The sequence below is a fragment of the Odocoileus virginianus genome, chromosome 20 (assembly GCF_023699985.2).
Source record: "Odocoileus virginianus isolate 20LAN1187 ecotype Illinois chromosome 20, Ovbor_1.2, whole genome shotgun sequence".
NCBI lineage: Eukaryota > Metazoa > Chordata > Mammalia > Artiodactyla > Cervidae > Odocoileus > Odocoileus virginianus.
In genome coordinates this window covers 36,413,069-36,420,484 of record NC_069693.1, presented here as the reverse complement: position 1 = coordinate 36,420,484, position 7,416 = coordinate 36,413,069, and the positions used below count along the sequence as shown (strand labels likewise).

The 7,416-nt window shown below is 43.8% G+C and overlaps 1 long non-coding RNA gene across 1 annotated transcript; it reads right to left on the bottom strand.

Moving 5' to 3' along the window:
- Positions 1-1,982: 1,982 nt before the first annotated feature.
- On the bottom strand, positions 1,983-7,412 carry LOC110141577 (uncharacterized). Its single transcript, XR_002315084.2, has 3 exons — positions 7,286-7,412; positions 7,166-7,200; positions 1,983-5,236 (listed from the first exon to the last, which is right to left on the bottom strand). It is a non-coding gene; the product is annotated as an uncharacterized lncRNA (long non-coding RNA).
- Between the last annotated feature and the right edge of the window lie 4 nt (positions 7,413-7,416).

Here is a 7,416-nt window from a genome sequence, read left to right as displayed (position 1 = left end):
ATTTCCTGCCTCTGGTCCCAAACTCTGTACAAAAAGACAGACTGAATAAATATGCCTGTGTGGCCTCCAGACCCTCACATTTTCTTAATCTCCATGGCTGATGCCTTTCCAGCCCTGAGACACAGACTCGAGTGAGATTTATCAGGAAGCATTCATGATTCAATATTAGCTTCCTAAGGCAGATTACTACTCTTCCAGGTAGTAAGTGCAAATGAGGCTATGATCAGGAACCTCTCTCAACTGTTAAAAGTATTGCAGGATCTGGGGACTTCCCTGGTGGTCTAGTGACTAAAACTGTGCTCCCAATGCACAGGGCCTGGGTTTAATCCCTGGTTAGGGAACTAGATCCCATATGCCACAATGAAGAATAAATATTTTTTTAAAAAGGGGGGGATTGCAAGATCTTCTGTTAACACTATGGCTGAAAGCCTGAAAGTGTTAGTCACTCAGTCGTATACGACTCTTTTTGACCCCATAGACTATAGCCCACCAGACTCCTCTGCCCATGGGATTCTCCAGGCAAGAATGCTGGAGTGCATTGCCATGCCCTCCTCCAGGGGATCTTCTTGACCCAGGGGTCAAACTTGCATCTTTTATGTCCCCAGCATTGGCAGGCAGGTTCTTTACCCCTGGCACCACCTGGGAAGCCCCTACCCAACAAAAATCCTTAGGCTCTCTGGACGGGTTGTTCTTGATAATAAAAGGGCCACTGATTATCTTTTAGTTGAACAAATAGATGTCTTGTGCTGTGGTCCAGAACGCTTGAGACACCTGGATTAACTCTTCTGGGAAAGTTGAACGTTACCCGAGCACGAGATCTTTGAGCAAGCCACGTGGCTTAAGAAAGCGACTCTTTCAGTGGAGTCTTTCCTTGACTTATTTGATTTTGACTGATTTAGGTCTTGGAGACCACAGCTTTAGGGTACGCTCTAGGGATTGGGAATTATCTGGTTTATGATAATCATAGTAATCTCTCTGGTGTGTTGTAGCCTCTCAAAATCTTTAACCGCATATTCACAGCTACTAACCCCCAAGCAAATGATCTCCCTAAGACTGGAATATCGGGAAAGGAGCAGAGAGGGTGGGAAGAGTTGGGAGGTTGGTACTGAAATACAAACGCTACTGTGTATAAAACAGATAACTAATGAGGACTTACTGTACAGCACGGGGACTCCATTTAATACCCTCTGGTGACATGAAGGGGAAGGAAGTCCAAAGGGACGGGTTGTATGTACACATGTGCTTGATTCATTTTGTTGTATGGTAGAAACTCACACAACATTGTAAAGCAACTAAATGCCAATAAAACTTAATTTAAAAAAAAAAGGAACAAAGAGAATAACCCCCCCCAAAAAGCGTGAATCAAAACCCCTGACCCCTGAATACCACAGAGATTCTGCAAAGAACATCATGATTTGTGATTACCATGGCACATCATGACCTGTGCATATCACACCGAAGATCAGCAAAAACTCCAGAGTGGCAGCTACAAGTGGCCTGAAATGTGTATCACATCTCTTGGTTAAGCCGAGTCTCTGACCCAAAGTGGAAAATTGTCCAAAGAGACAACGATCCCAAAATGGAGTCACTTGCATTAAGTCCATGTCACCAGACGGATTTAATATCTTAACTTGCTTATAGCTTCAACTTCTCCCAGGCATAGAATATTAAACCAGTCAATCCAGAATTACCTGGTCCTCTGCCCTCCCTTAATGGAAGGGGACCATGCCAAGAGAAATCCACTCTTTTTTTTTTTTTCCTGACAAAAGACTTTTATTCTGTGGTTCCAGCCCTCTGGATGAGCTCATTACATGATTGTATTAAATGTAATTCAGTGATACCTCATCAGTGAGGGCCATACTGTTTGCGACCCCACGGACTGTAGCCCGCCAGGCTCCTCTGTCCATGGGATTTCCCAGGCAAGAATACTGGAGTGGGTTGCCATTTCCTCCTCCAGAGAAATCCACTCTTATTTAGTCATTTTCTTGGCCCATCTCCTTCTGCCTGTGAGAGTCTTTCATTTTGTATAGCCCTCTGAGGATCTTTCTTCCTGCTTGATGGGATGCTGCCCAATTCGTGAACCACTGAAGAGAGTCAATAGGATCTTTCAGTTTTACTCAGTTGAATTTTTATTTTTTTTAACACTTTTAATTCATGGCAACTTATAATCTTCCATTTATGGCAATGGGTAACATTTTCTTCTTGAACAATTGCATTAAAACAAAAAGAATGAATTCATTTAAGAAAAATGCCTGGGCTTCCATGGTGGCTCAGTAGTAAAGAATCTGCCTGCCAATGCGGAGGATGCGGGTTGGATCCGGGAAGATCTCACAAGCTGTGGGACAACTAAGCTCGTGCACCACAGCTACTGAGCCTGTGCTCTAGATCCCAGGAGTCGCAACTACTGAGTCCATATGCCACAACTACTGAAGCCTGCGTGCCCTAGAATCCATGCTCAGCAACAAGAGAAGCCACCACGATGAGAAGCTCAGGCACCGCAACAGAGAGTATCCCCAGCTCTCTGCAACTAGAGAAAAGCCCAAACAGCAACAAAGACCTAGCACAGCCAAAAGTAAATAAATAAAATTATTTAAAAAAACCACAACAACTGCTCATAATAGTATATAGATGGTGTGCTGCTATGGCTGAAAGTGTGATGTTAGCATGAGAATAACAGGTTCCAGAAACATGGTGTATGTCTAGGCTGCATTGAAAATTTTCATAGGATTCTAGTTCATACAGTGTTGATCCAAGGTGGATGAAGACCTCACCTCACCCATAGCCACCCCCCACCCCTTTTTCATAAAGGACCTCCAAAGTCACCCTGTGGGTTTCCCGGACCTCTGGTCCCCTAGTGCAGTGCTGCTCACCTTGAAGGCCATGCCCGATTAATCCCATCATTAATTAATACAGCCCAGTGAATGGTCCAGGAGAACATGAGCTCAGACTTGTCCAGTGCTTGTTCTGGGAACTGCTCTCCATGGATATGTTGAGTGAAGTGATGGAGGTGGCAGGAGGTGGGGGTGGCTGATTTGGAGTTTAGAGGGGTCTTCTCTCCTAAGACCTGCCGAACTACTTAAGCATTAAGTCCAGTCTAGGATTTTATTCTTCAGACTATATAGTTTTATATGGGGAACTTGAGTTTCCCAAGTTAAAAACATAGTTCTATCAATTGCAACTGAATCAGTTTACAGCTGGTATGATCCCGGGAGATGGCACAGGTTGAGCAAATAGAGGTTTGGTTTGAAACCTCATCTATTTCTGCAGAGTCTTCCTGAGCCAGGAGTGGGCCAGCTATAGGCTGCAGCCAGATACATCAAGGTCTGGGCACTGCTGTCCATGTTTGCAGAATTGTGGGTGTCACAGTAAGGCATGTGTTAGAACAGGGGGACTAGGAGAATAATTCATCCTTACCTTTTATATTTGGCTAATGCAGAATCCATCTGGCTAATGCAGCTGGATGAAGCACAAGCTGGATTCAAGATTGCTGGGAGAAATATCAATAACCTCAGATATGCAAATGACACCATACTTATGGCAGAAAGTGAAGAAAAACTAGAGAGCCTCTTGATGAAAGTGAAAGAGGAGAGTGAAAAAGTTGGCTTAAAACTCAACATTCAGAAAACTAAGATCATGGCATCTGGTCCCATCACTTCATGGAAAATAGATGGGTAAACAATGGGAACAGTGGCAGACTTTATTTTGGGGGGCTTCAAAATCACTGCAGATGGTTACTGCAGTGATGAAATTAAAAGACACTTTCTCCTTGAAAGAAAAGTTATGACCAACCTAGACAGCATATTAAAAAGTAGAGACATTACTTTGCCGATGAAGGTCCATCTAGTCAAAGCTATGGTTTTTCCAATAGTCATGTATGGATGTGAGAGTTGAACTCTAAAGAAAACTGAGCACTGAAGAATTGATGCTTTTGAACTGTGGTGTTGGAGAAGACTCTTGAAAGTCCAAGGAACTGCAAGGAGATCCAATCAATCCATCCTTAAAGGAAGTCAGTCCTGAATATTCATTGGAAGGACTGAAACTGAAACTCCAATACTTCGGTCCCCGATACAAAGAACTGACTTATTGGAAAAGACCATGATGTTGGGAAAGACTGAAGGCAGGAGGAGAAGGGGATGACAGAGAATGAGATGGTTGGATGGCATCATCAACTCGATGGACATGAGTTTGAGTAAGCTCCAGGAGTTGGTGACGGACAGGGAAGCCTGGCATGATGCAGTCTATGGTGTCTCAGAGTTGGACACAACTGAACGACTGAACTGAACTGAAATGAATGCAGCATCCTGGGGTCTTCATAGTCTAAGAGCCAGGATTGAATTACAAGTTGCAAAGGCCAGCTGAACAGGGAATAGGGCAGAATGGCTATGACTTAACCACTGTGTGTGTTGGGGGGGGGGGCAGGTGCACATGTATGTATAAGTAGTAAGGCACACACGTGTGTATGAGAGCTAAGTGATTAGAAACAGGCTTGTTGTCTACTTTGGAAGACAGCCTGGATCGTTCAGTGTGGACAGAGACAGGAGTGTTTTTTATTAGGGTACTCTTTAGAACCTATGTATCTTTCCTGGTGAAAGGGAGGAGCCCCAGCCCAGGTTGGTCTTTGTAGAAGCAGTCACGTCTTGGGGCTGACTTCGCTGCGGTCCCAAACTCTCACCCCTCACTGGTCTGCCATTGCCAGAATGAGTGCCGATGAGCATCACATTTAGAACTTGGGTCTCCAGAAGGTTCATTTCAGCCACAACCCATGATCTTGGCCAAGAACCCATCAACTTTTCTAAGATTGTCATGTGGTTTATAGTTGCCCAATCCTTCCCTGTGTCAGCATTTCTCTGGCCTGGACCAGGTCAGTTTTGACAATTGATCGTTGGAAAACAGTGCACGCGTGTAGAAGGCAGAGCTGCCTCTTCAGTCTGCTGCCCTGGAGACAATCCCTTTATTTCTGCTCCATCTCACTCGCAAGGAGCCTCATACCTCAGGACTCCGGTTCCCACGACGTTTAGAGCTGGGGCTGTAACATTGTGCTGTTGTAGTTCAGTTCTCAGCTCTTCCTCTTACTTACTGCGTGCCTGTGGGCTATTTCCTTGTCCTCGCTGAGTACTGGGAAATCATGATAGCAATTCAAGGGTTGATTTTGAGAACTGAGTGAGATCCTGCATACACACCCTCCGCATGGCGCTTCCCACACAGTGAGCTCAGTGAATAGTTGTCATGTGAATGTCTGAATGAATACAAATGGAACATGCAAAGAAGTAAAAACACATTTAGCCAGAACATGGCTGTTGCATACAGAAATCCAATATCTAACCTTCCAATTTTTTTCCTACAAAAGATACATACTTCTTATTATGTGAATGAAAGTCACTCAGTTGTGTCTGACTCTTGCGACCCCCATAGGCTGTAGCCCACTAGGCTCCTCTGTCCAGGCAATTTCCCAGGCAAGAATATTGGAGTGGGTAGCCATTTTCTTCTCCAGGGGAATCTTTCCAACCCAGGGATTGAACCCGGATCTTCTGCGTTGCAAGCAGATTCTTTACCATCTGAGCCACCAAGGAAGCCCAGTTTTCCTTATTATAATGGGATATTATGCATGACTAAGTTTTGAAAATATTTCTTTATTGAAAGATAATCCACACACCATGAAATTCATATTTTAAAAATTTATTTATTTATTTATTTTGGCTACACCATGTGGCATGTGAGATCTAAGTTCCCCCACTAGGAATTAAACCTGCTGCCACTGCACTGGAAATGTGGAGTCTAAACCACTGGACCACCAGGGAAGTTCAAAATTCACCTTGTAAGGCTTACAGCTCAGTGGTTTTTGACTATATTCACAGAGTTCTGCAACTATCACCACTATGTAATCCCAGAACATTTTCATCATCTCAAAGAGAAGCCTCTACCCAGTAGCACTCACACATCACTCCCCGCCCCGCAAACCCCAGGCCTGCAGCAACCTCTGAACTACTTTCTGCCTCTATGGATTTGCTTAATCTGGACATTTCATATAAATAGAATCATACAATCTCTGTCCTTTCATGTCTGGCTCCTTTCATTAGTGTAATATTCAATATTTTCAAGGTTCATCCCTGTTTAGCATGTACCAGTACTTCATTTTTTTAATGTCTCAATAATACTGCATTGTACAGACAGATATTATTTAATTTGTCCGTTCATCAGTTCCTGGACATTTGGATTCTTTCTACTTTGGGCCATTATGAATAATGGTCCTATTTAATTATTGTAGGTATATACCTAGAAGTGGAATTTCTGGGTAATATGATGACCTTGTGTTTGATTTTTTTGGTTAGTTTTTTTGGCCACACCACATGGCATACAGGATCTTAGTTCCCCAACCAGGGAGCAAATCCATTCTCCTTGCAGTGGCAGTTTGGAGTCTTAACCACTGGACAGCAGGGAAGTCCCTGTGTGTGATTTTTGAGGAACTGCCAAACAGTATCCTAATACAGTCATAACTATATTATAATTGTTTTCCCTTCACAATATATCATGCTTGCCTTTCCCTATTAAGAAACAGAGGTGCACATCACTAGTTTGAGTGAAAGCATAGCCTTAGCCGGCTGTACCAGAGTGTACTTAGAGAACGTCCCATGTATTGGACATATAATGATTCTACTAGACGGGCTTTGAGCACCTTCCTCTGTCCCTAGAGGGTGAGGGCACTGGCACAGGTGTACTCAGGGCTCTCGGCATCCCTCTACCTTGGTGTTGCCAGATTGCATTGCAACCCACCAATCACCTCTCCCTGCCTCTGTCTTATCTATTACATGTTGACTCCTGCAGGAGATGGACCATGTTTTATCTTTGTATCCATAGCACTTAGCATAGTGCCAGGCATTTGGTAAATGTTTGGAGAATGAATGAATGAAATAGTGAATAAATGGAAGGAAGGATGGATGGATGGATGAATAATTAGAACCAAAGAAATGGAGAGATGGAGTCCCTTTATTGTAAATAAGACATTCTCTCCCAAGATCTCTGCCTGGATAGGTAATTAGTTCCCTGACCATGGAACTCCGAAATTGAAGCCAAAGGAAATGAAGAGCTTTGCCCTTAAATTCTCTGGGGCTAGGAGTTGCTCTGAAAGCTTTCCAGTTTTTCTGAGGACCCCAGATCAAAAACTCACCTTATCTGAAGGCCTCTTGTCTGCTTGCGCCTGCCCTGGGAAGATCACAGAGCAGTAAGATTAGAGTCCAGGAAATGAGAAGCATTTAGGAAACAAGTTATTTATAGAAGCTGCAGCTACCTGCAATTGGAGAGTTAAGTCTGGGTTCTTGATTTCAGAGATGGTAAACTGGGTGGGCGTGGCTCACACACTCCAACCACTTATAAGCAAGGGAGGAGAGATTTGCTTGTTATTGAGCAGCTGGGGCTGGA